Below are 13,944 nucleotides of genomic sequence, written 5' to 3'. Positions count from 1 at the left end.
TATATAATCAGAATGCTGGGGATGAGTTGTGCCTTGCAAAGTTTAAGTAGACACACTGGAAAGGAAGGTAAAGTAAAGTACTAGTCCCAGCTCCTAATATGCAAGATCAGCATCTTGTATCTGTACATGTTGGTCCCCTTTATGTGTGAAGGTGGTGCATCCATGGCAGGAGCCATCACTCAAAAATGGAGCTCTAGAAATTGCAGCCAAATGCTGCAGTCCAAGAACAATGTACTTATTTCAGCAATACTGACTATAAACAGTGTAGGGTTTGTAGTTCTCCAGCAGCCTTCAGCCTCCCTGGAGGGTTCAGATGTTCCTTGCAAAACAGAAAGCACTCTAAAGGATATTGTAATATTAAAAAATCATCTACCAACACAGACCTTAGAGAGCTGTGCTTGTCCTGCATCTGTTCCCGAGTAAGACCATTACAGTGGTGCAGTGGTTTCATGTAGAAAGCACACTAGGCCACAAACTCAAATAAGAAAGGAGTTTTTTGAGGAGTTGGGGTTCAGATTAAAGTATTTACCAGTTTGCGGGGAAGTGGAGGGAGCTACTGCATAAGTTCACATGATAATAAGGAAAAATTACAACATGAGGATGTCTGGGAATATGAGTTCTCCTTTCCCATTTCAGAAGCAAATCAACTACGATGTGATTCTGCCTCTGTGGAGGAAAAGAAAGAGATGAACCCTGAATGGCACAACATTTTGGCACAGGTGAGATGAGTGAAAAATTCTAATGGCAACCAGAACTAAATACTTACTTTTGAGTTGCCTGTGCTGGGCACATGTGAGTTACTCACCAGCAATATGAAGGAGATACTGGCAGCTTGTGATGCAGACAGCTGGGAAACAGAAGTGAGGACATGGGCAATGCCTGCCACTTGGCAGGAAACAAGGGTCACAGCTGGGATATCAAACCTACAGCGGTAGCAAACATGGATTTGCGCTTCAGTGCTGTTTTGAGCATAACACACATCTACCTTCAAACATCACTGTCTGTATTCTCATTTTTCCAGGAAAATATTGGCAATTGTATTACCCTACCAATATCAACCGTGCATTTGTGTCTGTTTCTGTACAGCCTGTGCACTGGAAATGTGTTTTGGCTTCAGTTCAAAACTACTTCAGTGCCCCCAAAGAGATCTTCATTGTTATAAAGGCTTGCTGAGATTATTTCCAGTTTATACACAACTGTTTCTAAACCATGGGACCTATGCTTTTGGTTGTCTATTGGGGAAGAGTGGCAAAGATTAAAGAAATGCATGCCTTTGGCTGCATACTTTAGAATAAAACAGCCATGGTTTTCAGGAACCTCTTTTAAGGTGTAGTAAATCCAACTTTCTAAATGCCCAAGGCTGTGTTTATCTAAAAGTATCTTGGGGGAGATTGCTATGTCTATTAATCTGTTTTCCTATTTCCTTACCTCAGGGCTTAAAGGCTACATAAACTAACCAGCTAGAAGACTGGTAGGAAAAGTCTCCACAGACAAGCATCTCCCTCTGCTTTCTGTGCTTAAGTAACACACTCCAGGTACAGGGAAATCATTAAAGGCTGGTATAAAGCAGGAGCAATAGATGAGGGTGACATGATAGCGACAAACCAGCATGATTTCTGTCTTAGAAGAAACTGTGTCTCAGACCAGTTAGAGGTCTTTGAAAGAGTTAACAAAACAGCAGATAAAGGGCAACCAATGGCTATATTTTATTTAGGCTTTCAAAAGGCTTTTGATAAAGTTCCTGAGAAGAGGCTATAAAGGAAACTTAATAACCACAAGGTGAGAGGTAAAGTCCTGCATGGATAGTGGGAGAAAAAAGCCTATGGTTGTGAGAGTGGAAACAAAGAGTAGGAACAAATGCTCCATCTCAGCATGGAAAGGGTAGGGTGCACTGGGGATTAAAAATAAGATCTGTACTTGGGACATTTATTAAGGATTTGAAGACCACGGTGAAGAGCAAAGGTGACAAAGTTTGTGTCACATAAAATTAGGTAGGTGAGTCAAATGGATAGGTATGAGAAGCTGCAGAGATTGACAGAATGAAGAAAACAGAGAATGAATGACATTAAATGAAGGCAAAAGAAAAAATAGTATGTATAGAACAATACAAACTCCACATGCATGTGACAGGGATTTGAATTACTTTTAAGCATCTCAAAACACATCAGTAGATACAGCTCAAGGCAAGCATCTGCTGACTGTGCAGAGGTGGTTTAAAAAAAAAAAAAAAAAAAAAAAAAAAAAGGCAGACATCAGTCTTTGTGAGAAAGAGTTTAATAAACAATAAAGAAAATACTATAATCCTGTGGCATCATTTTGCAGACAGCATGATCTATCCTTACCTTGGACATTACATTCAGTCCCAGCCCCTCTTGTCACAAAGGAGGAACAAGGAAATGGGCTGGTGAAGGACTCGTCGAGACTGGGTTGCCTCAGGTTCTACTCCTCACACTCAGGTTCACAGGAGGCTCCAAAAATGCAGCTTCCAGCGTGAGTATTTTCTGAGGTGAGGTAGTCAGCGCAGCTCTCCTTCATGTGGATTCAGCTGTTATTTGAAAGGTATGAGCTCACATCAATGTGTTTCCTGTCAGCTGGCCCACAACAGTTGCCTGGTTTGATTAAACTTTGGGGAGGTTGGCATATTTGAGACATCTTTGCTTCCAGACAGGTTAGAAATAGCCAACTAGTTCAAAGGTCATTGGCCTCAGTGAAGGAAGTAAGACTAACATACGCACCTGTAAAGACAGTATTTACTAAGCCTAGGTGAATAAAAGCAATACTAAAAGTTCATTAAAAACAGCCAGAAAAGAGTGAAGTAAATGATGGCAGAAATACAATAGACTTGGCTATATTGTTACAATATATATCAGATAAATTTAATAAATATCCCTCCAGATATATTGTACCAAGAAGCCAGGTGGTTCTTTGTCTTTCCAGTTACACTATAAAAGCACTGGCACACATTTAAACTAGAGTTATGAAATACATTTTATAGAACTGTAATTGGGTTTGTTGGGCTTTGACATCTATCTTTACTAAAAATTGACACTTAAAATCAATATTTATTTGAGTCTGACAGTTATCACAAGTTAAAGTTTTTGCTCAGTCTTTCAGTCATTTTTAACAGTAGGCAGAACTGTGCTCTGCATCTGAGAAGGTAGGATTCACAGACAGGAAGCATCCAAAATCAAGGCATACTGAGGGAAAATGCACATTACTAGGACAAAATGTATATTACTAACCTCTGGGACTCAGTGCTGAGAAGAATTATGGTAAAGGAAGATTTTAAATGTTTACTATGTTAAAACATAAAACGATAAGCTACATCAAACCTCTTATGGAACAGATAATGTCCATGTTGGTAGGTATAACATAATAACCGATACAAAGAGAACAGGAGGAAGACTCAGTGTTGATCACTAAGGAATGAGTTTTGTCTCAATTATTTTCAGCTATCTAAAAGCTAGGTATCAAAAGTCTCTTCAGTGAACCAGAAACAGATGTGTGCATACAAGGTGCTGTCCTCCTTCAGCATTCACAATATTATCCAGTCTATCAGTCTGCTGTGTCAGAGACTAACTGTTCTTGTGATGGGTAGACTCCACAGTCTCTCTGGGCAGCTTGCTCCAGTGCTCTGTCACTCTCAAATTAAAGCTCTTTCTCATGTCCACATGAAACTTTCTGTGTTTGTTTTTTGCCCCTTGCCCCTAGTTCTGTCACTACACACCACTAAGAAAAGCCTGGTCTCATCCACTTGACACCCATCCTTTAGATATTTACAAGAGATCCCCTCTCAGACTTCTCCATGCTGAACAGTCTCAGGCTTTTCCTCATAAGGAAGAAGCTCCAGGCTCTCTCTTTGTGGTCCTTGCAACCTTCTCTAAAAAAGGGTACCTTAAATGAAGTACTTGTACTGGTCTGGCTGGGATGGAATTAACTTTCTCCATACTAGACTGTATGAGGCTGTTTTTTTGGATCTGTGACTTAAGTTTTGAAACCACACCAGTGTTTTGGTTACTGTTGAGCAGTGCTTGCACAACATGAAATCTTTTCCTTTCTCTCACTTTATCCTGCCTCCCTGCAGGGAATAGGCTAGAGGTGCACAGGAGACTGGGACAAAACACAGTTGGGACAGCTGATCTGAATTCTCCAAAGGGACATTTTATGCCATATAACATCATGCTCAGCAATGACACACGAGGTAGAGGAAGAAGGAGATAGGGAACTTCCAAGGTAGATAGTGTTCAGAGATTGGATGAGTATTGTTCTACTTGTGAGAGATGGTGACTGATTATGTATGGATTTTTTATTACTCTTTATTTCCATTAGCTATTAAATGAGTTTTCTTACCTTTGTTCTTCATATTCTGTGCCCCATCCTGCTGTCAGGGCAGGGATGAGTGAGTGACTGTGTGTGTACTTGCCTGCTGGAGCAAATGCACAATAGCAGTTATTCTATGTTCATAAATGAAACAAATACACATATGAAAGGAGAACCAAGGCAAATTTAAGTCTCATAAAATGGGAGTAAAGCAACACCAGAATGTTAACGTTTGAGTAAATCATACAGAAATGAGTGACATTGATTGGAGATTCCTGCAGAGCACCTCAGTAATATTTTGCTGATTCTCATGACCTCTATCATGATAGGCTTTGCCTATCCATTCCACATGCAAAGAGAAGATTCCTGTCCAAAGCTATATCTATGAAGCAGTATTTAATGTGCTCCTGAGCAATCCATCTGAGTGCTACGCCTGTGGCAATATCACAGGAAATGCCAATGCACAGCACAGAAAATGTCAGCTTCCTACGAGACAAGCAAAGAAATGCTATTTCTTTATGCTATAATGTGATGCTTCATGCAGTTTCCTTGAAGATAGGTATTTCTAGGTTTATGTTTGGCTAACTGAAGTTTTTGAAGCTGGAGCATACGCTAACCTGCTCCACAGGATCGTGGCAGTAGTAGGATCATTGTAGCGAGGGACGCTAATGTCTCAGCTTTGATTTGCTGTGTGGCCACAAGTAAGTCATCCCACATCTCTTTATTTTCTGTTCCTTTCCTTCATATTTCTGAATTATTAATTTGGATATGCACCTTCAGACAGAGTCTGTCTCAGCTTTTTTAGACACACTGGCAGAGATGGATGACCCCTTGAATAGCAGTGACTGCTTGCAGAGACACATCCTGACAATGCAGTGGTCTGTGCTATGGTGTGTGGATCTCTAAGAGCTGTTGGCTTCCCCATGGTCCTCTCCATCACTGGAAGAATCTGACATGGTATGCAGTTGAGTCCCATGGCAAACCACTGAGGCTGGTATCCACAAATGCTGCTAGTTTTGCTTTCTTCCACAGATTACCCAGAACCTTAACATAACCTTAGCTTTGTTACTGAGGCATTTTCCACAAGCCACCTAAATCTCAGTGGAGGCAAACTGGCCACTGTCAGCCGACAGAGGAGCTCTGAGCCTCTTCAGGTGGATCACATAATTGTTGCTAATCTCTAATGGAGGTGACTATCACAAGAGCGATTTCCATTTCTGAAGTGAAAGGTTCTGCAAATTCAGGAGAGAAACAGGGAGGAGGGCCTCTGAACTAGCAAGCAGCTCTTAGCAAAGTGCCTTCAACAAATGTGAAAAAAAACTTCTGTTGATTTCAGGCCTAAAGCCCAAAGAGAGCAGGGATGAGGAAGAGGATTCCAGGCCATGGGAGCAGCCAAGCAGAGCAATGTGTCCCTGGCACAGGCAGAGTGGAGGACATGCGTTCCTCAGGGATTACACATAGCTGCTGGAAGTGAAGCCTGAAAACCAACAGAATGGAAGCTCGGAAACCAAACCCTGGGCTGGAGTTGGTCATTTACCTTATTTGAAATAAAAACAGCTTAAGCTGAAGCTAGCCGGAAATTCAACTGACTTGAAGCTGCGAACAAAATTAGCATAACACTCTGCAGGTTGGAACATGGGGGAAGCAGAGTGAGGGACTGAGCCTTGATAGCTGCCAGAGGAACGCAACTGCTGCTGCTTCTGCACTCCTATTCAAAATTATCCCTTGGAGCCAAAATCATTTCAAGACCAGGCTAGAAGACCATAATAGTGCCTGTTGGCCTTAACAGCAACAAGCAAAAAAAGACTGTAGCAGCAGAATTATCATTAAAAGGAATAAGAGTATGACCAGCCCCCTAGATGGGTAGAGTATGGTAAGTACTAATGACAGACTGAAACATCTCGGCCAGGAGTCTGTCAATGTAAATCAATGCAGCAATGCTTCTGTGAAGCTAGGCCAGTTTATTCCATTAAGAACCCTAATCTGGAATGCAAGTATGTATAGCCTATGTGTGTAAAGTGCACTATGCTGGGGGGAATGGGGGATGAGAGAGCCACAGAATGCCATATCATGTTGAAAGATCCAGGATGTCTCTCATGACTTAGACTGGGTATCAGAAGCCATCTAATCATAGCGGTAGCCAGACAGGCTAACTCAGCCATGCGAGCTAATGTATCCTGTTGCTGCTTTTAGACTAATTCCAGTCCCCAAGCTAATTCTTGCAAAGCTAGCTTGTAGAGTTAGCCTATATAATTCAGCACTACATTCCATTGGCAAACCCTTAAGGAGTTTGACTGTGTATGTGTGCAAGCGAGAGAGCACAGTTCAGTGATGCTGTATTCACAGGGTTATGTCTGGTGCAGGTTTTTGCCCATATATCCTGATGAAAGATCCATTTTTTCTCCTAATGTTCACAAACTAGCCCATGTGTCACTAAGTCACTTAATTAGAAAGACATAGTGATTAATGTAACCACCTATAATACGACACAACAGATTCTATTTCTGAGTATTTTCCCTGCACTTACACTGGCAGCAATAATGGCAGCAATAGCAATAACCTCTCTTTTCTGTTTAAAACAAGCTCTTTCTCAAGCATCAAGATTTTCCATCAGTGTGCAGATGCAATTCATTGTTACTGCATGAAGAGTAAAATCATGTTGTGTCTGAACAACATAAGGCTCTTACAATAAGGTAATATTTTTCCAAAGCCTGAAGTAACTTTCCTAGACAATGAATACCACAGAATACTTACAGAAATGATCCATTTAAAAAGGACTCTGAATGTGTATTTTCATATAGAACATGCAGAGCGGTCACTGTGTCAATGGTGTACCATCTCCCCACCATTTTACTGATTTGGTTTACATTTTGATACTATCCCTATATCTCAGGATCTCTGCAGCAGATTCCAGCAGACTGGAATGAGTGATCAGCAAGTTCTCCAGTATCTGCAGCAAAACATAAACATGAATGAGCCTAGACATGCTTAGAAGACCAAGGAAGTATTAATAACACTTTCTCGGTGTTTTTAATGAACTTGTTTGGAGCAGTGAGAGTGTAGAAACTGTTTCCCACTTGAGAAATAAACACACATCCATGTTGGGTCAGCTGAGGAGAGCAGTAACAGCAAACACACATTTCCTAAGTGAAGCATTCTGTGCGAATATCTTCTGGCTTTAAAACGCAGGCCCCAGCTGAAATTTTGAAATGAGTTCTCTTCTATATGTCCAGGATTCTACACACATAAAAAGAGGAAAAAACACACAGAGGGCTTTTTTAAAAATGTTTTTCCAGGGAGAAATACTGTTGGAAACATAAAAGTTTTTCCAGGCTTGCCCTGGGCACTCCTTGAAAAACACCATATAGACAATATGCAGTGAAACCTCCGACTGTCTCCAGGAGGTATTCATCCTGCCTCCCCTTGGCACGCGGGGTTTCCTGTCCAGCCTCACTGGATTTATTGCCTCATTGTGGTAGGAAAAAAAGCAAGGCTAGGGACAGGCCTTATATGGGCATGGAACAACCAAGAATAACTATAATAGAAAAAGAAAATAAAAGCAGGTATAATTACAAGTCAATTAAATATAAATCACTGCAGGGATAAGGGGAAAGGAACAGCATGCAGAAATCTGCAAGATATACAGGTGTTCTCCAATTTTCTCCCTCTGTCTGTGCATTAACAGGGCTGAGAAGCAAAATCTGTATGGGCATTGTGAATAATCTTCACATATACTGGGTGGGATTTCCAGCCACTGACAAGCATAAGGGAGATTAATGATGAAACAGCAGCATTAAAGAAAGCAATGACAGGAGGCTGAGATCTTTTGGCCGGGTTGGTTTGTGCTTCCATTACTGCCTGGTAACACATAACTCTTTATGAGGGCATAAAATTGCTCTTTACAAATGTTTTTCTCTTTCAAAGGTCAGCAAAACCACAGTGAAAGTTAAAGAGGAGTGCATAGCTCTAATGGGACTGCTGAAAGCAGGCAGACGCCTTGAGAGAAGGAGGCTTAATCTGACATCTCATAAGGGATGACCATGACCCTGCTCCTCCATCTGCAGGGTCATGGTCACAGCCACACATTGCTAGCACTTGTGGCAGCCAGGAGGGCACCTGGTGGCTGCTGCTTTTACCATGGTGCAGATTTAGCAACCTCACTCACGGACTGTAAAACAGCACAAACCCTTCTTTATTCAGATCAGAGTACAGGCCAAAAAACAAGAAGGTAAAGTCACATCAGATCTGGCCAAGATAGTCTAGTCCCGTTTGCATTGGAAAATGGCCTTAGCTCATAGAAGAGAGTCACAAACCCAAAGAGTGATTTTTTCAGAGAATTATTCCAGTTCTGAATCAAAGGCACAATGCTCAGTCTCAGACAGTTCACACCAAATCAACCAGTCAGTTAAAAAGTCCCTGAATTGTTAGTCAGTCTGTGCTTCATTACTTGATTCTCATACATTTCCAGTGATTCTATCCCCAACTCCAAGAGGTGACAATACCATTGAGAATCTGCTGATTCAAATCCCTCCCTCCCCACCATAAAGCCAGTGGGAAGAGGGAAAAAAGAAACACAACTCTACATTCTATTTTTCCCCCTTCAAATAAACCCTAAATTGCTTCTTTCATGCACTCGAGGTTTCGAGCAGGGTAGGAAGCTCTGATATAAAATGGGGCTACAATTTTGTTAAAGACAAGCTCTGCAGCAAGCCTGTGAACTCCAATAAATTTGTAACTCTCTTCCCAGTCAGAAAGAGAACAATAGCCTCTCCTATTTAATTGTGGATTGCAGCGAGTGGCTTCATGCTCAAACCCTCTTGTAATGTAGTCCTCTCCTTTTAATCATCAAAGGTGATCTCTGCCAAAGCAGCTGACAGTTGCATTTGATCAAGTGTAATAGGAACAGTCAGATCTTCCAGGATCCTTGTAGTTACCCATTTTCCATGTGTAATTCCAGTCTATTTCATACAACTTTAATATGACAACTGTATTACAAAATTAGAGGGAGGATTTGGGGTGAGATGACTCACTGCTTTTTTTGTTATAGAATCCAATCTCGAGACAAAAGCCATTTTCTACCTCCAGCCCTGCTGCTGACCCCCTGCACGACCTTGAACAACCTTTGATGTCTAGATCCCTACTTCCACTTTGCCTTTCCGATTTAGACTGTGAACTGAGGAAAGCAGAGACTGCCTGTTGTTGGGTCTCTGTAACAGCTAGCACAGAGGAACATTCATGTAGAGTTGGTGTCTCTGGCCATTAACACCAGCACATCTGTATTAATAAGTATGTAAATATTTATATTTATCAAAGTGCATTTGACACAAACATGATCCATAGCATTTTAGATTTGAGGACAACTCCTTCAGGTGTGAAGGATACCAGTTTTAAAAGCCATCCTGCACCCTTCAAAACAATTGAACTTCAAATAGGTGTGCCAGGAGAACTTCTGGACTTTGCCCTGCAAGTTTGGCTGTTTGGTTTATGCTGGCTCTGACAAAGCTTAGCAAAATATCTGTTGTGTGCCAGCTGCTAGCTAGACCCGCCAAGAATGCCCAGTGGTGGCCACCACTTGGGTGTAGATCACATCCGCTATGCAAAGCATCCATCCTTCATGTTATTATGCCATGGGTCAGAAGGAGCATCAAATCACTTGCACTCGTGTCAAATGTCAGCATTTGGGAAGGCGGTTGGTGGTGGGGAGGGGAGGACGGAAGACAGTAAAAATGAAAATGGTTCGGTTAATTAATTGCAAGCACTGCTTGAAGGACCGGCACGTATATTTAATCAGTTGCCTAGTAACAAACGGTGTATGATGTGAATGCTATCAGCCCGCGGCGTGAGCAAAGGATGGTCCCTTTCTGTTTTTATCAGCCGCCAGCATGCATTCTCTGGGCGTTGCGTGCCCTTGTGTTCAGAAAGGCTGCTTTGCCACCTCACAAAAGCCACATGGTGGCAAGAAGTACCCCCCATTCTGGCTCTGCCATTTCTGCTCCTCCCGTAGACATCTCAGAGGGAAGACTGTCTCTTCTTACAGGGAGTGACCTTTTCAATGGTGAATCAAATGACAAGAAAAATTATCCAGATCTCCCCTCCCCTCCACCCACCCTTTTTTCTTTATGAAGTTATCTACTCACTGGGAATAGAGCACAGGCATTGCTGCTGTTCACGTTCTGTTACTGACACCAATGTCACCATTAACAGTATATATCCTCCATAAAAACCTGTGTAGGGAAAACCAGAGATTCGTTGGCACTGGGGCAGAGGCAGAATTAATAAGATAACAGGGTTTTGTGTAGGTCTTTTTGTGTGTTTTATTCTATTTTTTTTTTTTTTCAGTGACCTTAAAGAAAGAAGTACAATGGATGGATAGATGCTGGATTGCAGCACATAAAACCAGCCCAAGACAAACTGTACAGATCTGTCTCCTGTAGGTGAAAAAATAACTCATGACATGACAGGCAACTGAACGTTGAGTACTCCTCTGGTGCTAGTTTTAGGAAGGAATTTGACAACAAGAATTTGCTTGTAGTTTTCCACCACCCGTATGCCGTTATGTTAGCTGGGCCTGATAATGCAAGGACACAGAAATCACACACCACCTATCCATATTCTGAAAGAGAAATATAAAGAGAACATCCATAAAATAAAAGCTCCCATTTATGTTTTAACATGCCATGACAATGTTTGTGTGCCCTTATCAGGGCTTCCCTCTTCTCCCTCCCCCCTCTCAATTTGTAAATCCCGCTGGATAAAAGACTACGTCTTCCGTAAAGAATTCCCACCAGAAATCTTTATAAATCCTCCATCAGTGAAATACTCTGCTGTCATGCTGAGCAGAAGCTAATCTAATTAAGACGGAATCTGCTAAATTTAATAGCCTGCTATGAATTTTTAAGGACATCTGGTAACTGGAAGGTTGGAAAGACTCTGACACATCAAATACACATTGTCCAAATGACCAGTATTGGGCCGATTATTTTCCCTTTTTCGGTCACTTGTAGCCAATTCAGGATGCAATCACCCCCTTAGGATATGCCTGTGTGACTCAATCTCAAACTAATGGAAAGCAGAACTGAGCCCTGATGCTTCCTCTAATGTTGTTTTTTCCTGATTAATGAAGGATCAGGATATACGTGCATTATATTTCATTGTTTACTAATACTGTTGTAAAGGACCAATGAAAAACACTTTCTGACTTTCTGCAGTATGTTTGGTCTCCCCTTCCCTCCTCTTACAGGTGGGACGTGACAACCGTAAGTGATACAGCATGAGTTGGGGCATCTCTTGACATATTTGTCTTCAGTAGGTGCAGCAGATGAACCCAGACTGGCAGCTTTCCTCAGTCAAAATCCTACACTGTGTCCTCTGCCTATGGGCACAGTGGGGCCCAGAGAAGTTCAGCTATTTTAGACACTTCTCCCCTACCCAACAGTGAGCAGTTAGCAGGATAATGCACAGGATGAAGGTTAGGACTGCAGGCTTTTTTATCCCTCAGTTTTCCCTCACTGTTAAAAACAGTTGAAAACTTCTAGAGCTCCCAAGAAATGGTAAACTGAAACATTAGGAGGCTGTTCATATTCTATGAGCCATTAATTTGGGAAGGGACATGTTTTCAGATGCACGTCCTCCCCATCTCAGCTAACCACAGCCTGAAAACATCATGTTGATGAGGTCCTGGTGCTTTTGTGGCTTACTAACTTCTCAACAAGAAAGCACACTAAGGCAGATTCCACTGGTGTTCTGCTCTCCCAGGCGGCACTCTGAGATGGTAGTAATAAAACCACAAATACATACACATGCATCCACACATACATAGTTTACACTCATAGTTGTGTCATTTTCAGACAGGGCAGAAAGCATGCAAGGCACAATGCCAAACTTTTCAAAGTAGACAGTTTACAGTTTAAAACATGTATTTCCTTATTAGCTGTCTTGATAAACAAACCGTTTTCCTCAAACTCTCCTCAACTATCATACCCCACACTCATAATAAAGAACTAATGTAAATTCAGCAACCGTATAATCTGATGAGTTGGCACAACAAAATTTGATCTCTTTACCATCAACCAGTATTAAATCTGAGTAGTGCGACTTTTAAACATGCCAAAGTGCCAGGAAGTTACATTTCTAGCTTCTGGAATCCTCAGGCGCTGGCTTCATTAAAAGGGAACACATCTGGGGCCAAGTGCAGAAAACTGGGCTCCTTGTAAACAAAACGCCTCAGTAAAGTAACATGAATGCTGCTGTAGCTAAGTTGGAACATTTGTTCTCTGAGAAGGAAATCCAATGGAAAAGTTTGGGTTTACAGCTGATACATGCACAGTCTTGTGCACAGGAGAGCCTGTTTGACAGTTAGCACAAATTAATGTTGTACCAATGGCAACATGTTGACTTACTCCAGGCTCGGCTTTTGCAGTTAGGTTCTGAAACTGCTTTTCTTGGAGCAGTGATGATCCTCCTCAGTAACATGTAGCAAATCCTGTGTCCCCAGACAGCCAGATGGTACTCTGCTGCACTCTGTGAGGAAAGGAGCACAATAATGCTATTCCCATCCCAAAGATTATGAGAGTGGCCACCTTTTTTCAGCCATTGCTAGACCCTCATTCCTCAATGGTATAAGAGCTGGGGAATCTTGCACTCACTGCAAGCCTCCCTTCTTCCCACTGCATTTCACAGCTTCCTTCCAAGTGCGTACCTCTGCTCTCACAGGGGAATAGCCTCACCCCCCACTTAAAACATTACATACATTCTTGGTAAGACACATACTTGACCTGCTATGGATAATTACCTGAACAGAAACAGATACAGTCTGCAGAAGGATGTCTGTGACTTTGTTACAGAGTGACACTGAATCAATTGTGTGGACCAGACTAATACTGGTTATTCTTTTCAGGGAAAATGTGAAATTAACCTATAATAATGTAATGTGATTCTAGAAATGAGATCTACATCTTGTCTATAATAGCTTTTTATTATCAATATCCATGTTTGTTGTTATTCTCCGTTTGGAAAGAAATGAGAATATATGAAGGGCAGTAAAGTTGCACAAAAGTTGTTCATTTCATCGATGATAAGTAAAATGGAATTTTGAGTAACATACATGATCAAAATATTAGCTACAAAGTATTTGAAGTTATTATGTTTCAAGTTAACTTATACACATTCTAAAAACATCTTAAAGGACCAGAAAAACACAAAATCTTAGAAGTGAAGAAGTCATGTTTGTGGCATGTAGTTTATTCTTTATCATAAAATTTGTAACAGAAGATTTCTCCTTTGTCAATACAACCTATACAGTAGCAGATTTTTGTTGCCTTTTAAAAAGTCAAAATTAAATTTATATTTGCAGACCTTTTATGAGGTACTTTTGTTCACCTATAAGAGAAAAAGGCAGAGTCATAGTGCTCTTGGATTTTAAACCCTTCCAAAACCTTTATCTAGTGATCAATTTTCTGAGAACCTGAAATTTTTTCTGTAGTTATACACTTCGATGTTTTTCTGCTCAGGGGCCATCCAGGAGCTGTTCTTACCAGCCACAATCAGCCAAGCTTCTCATGCCTGAATCTCACCAGCACAAGCCCTTCCTCCACACTCAGGAAAAGCTCAGAATCATCTGTTATA

Source organism: Tympanuchus pallidicinctus, unplaced genomic scaffold (genome assembly GCF_026119805.1).
Source record: "Tympanuchus pallidicinctus isolate F22 unplaced genomic scaffold, pur_lepc_1.0 scaffold1, whole genome shotgun sequence".
Taxonomy (NCBI): domain Eukaryota; kingdom Metazoa; phylum Chordata; class Aves; order Galliformes; family Phasianidae; genus Tympanuchus; species Tympanuchus pallidicinctus.
The sequence above is the reverse complement of the archived record's forward strand: the minus strand, read 5'-3'. Positions refer to the sequence as shown.